This window comes from Mastomys coucha, unplaced genomic scaffold, assembly GCF_008632895.1.
Source record: "Mastomys coucha isolate ucsf_1 unplaced genomic scaffold, UCSF_Mcou_1 pScaffold20, whole genome shotgun sequence".
NCBI classification, from domain to species: Eukaryota; Metazoa; Chordata; class Mammalia; order Rodentia; family Muridae; genus Mastomys; species Mastomys coucha.
Genome location: NW_022196903.1, coordinates 14,352,683 through 14,353,511, shown reverse-complemented (window position 1 = coordinate 14,353,511; position 829 = coordinate 14,352,683). Strand labels below are relative to the sequence as shown.

The 829-nt window shown below is 40.2% G+C and overlaps 1 pseudogene; it reads right to left on the bottom strand.

Annotated features, from left to right (window-relative positions):
• Positions 1-225: 225 nt before the first annotated feature.
• Positions 226-829, bottom strand: part of LOC116098611 — a 3,646-nt pseudogene continuing 3,042 nt past the window's right edge.

Sequence of the window (829 nt, the reverse complement as noted above, 5' to 3'; positions counted from 1 at the left end):
TTAAGTGAGGTAGAAGATTTTCCACTCCAGGAGATAAGGCCTGGTGTGAAAATGTCACCATAGAGAGATGCTAATTATTTGTTGGTAAATTTAGTCTTAAAAACATCTGTACATGAGTGAAAATACCTAGTAATACCCCCACGGAGGAAACCAGGATGTTTATCAGGGTGTGTACCTTGTAAGCTGCCATCAATTCAGAAACCAAAGCTCCTCAGATATGTCAAATACATCAAAAATATGCTTTATATTGAGTCCTCATCTAATATTAAATATAGAACAACCAGGAAATCCCAAAATTCAAAGAGTATTCATCCCCTGGTCTCCTTGGCACACTGGTTTCAAGCAATGAGACGGGCCAGTCTGTCGGATCTTTCAAATGTAACTTGTACGGTTCGGAGAATCAGACCTGAAGTTGTAGTTTCTTTTGTGAACTCTCAATCTTGAGCTACAACCGAACCTTAAGGGTTACAGTACAGACTGAAGGCTAATCCATAATTTAAGGTGGAAAAATCTTACTCTTTTTTTCTTTCTTGGTCATACACAGATATGCTTGAAGTATTTCCAAATTTAGACTTCTCAGTTTTGAGTACATCAGGACTTTTAAAGTAGAATTTTTTGCGTGGTAACAGGAGAGAAAAATCTGGAACTCTGAGAACAGTACATTCATGTCCTTTTGTACCTTTTGGCTAAAGGTCATCTTCAATTTAACGGTGGCATTCCCAGCAAACCTAAGCGGGAGCGTCACGTGACGCCTTCAGTCTTGTGGACAATCGCCCAGGATGTGGCTCTCCTGCTCTCTGGATGGAAGGTCTAGGATTAACTGCTCTGC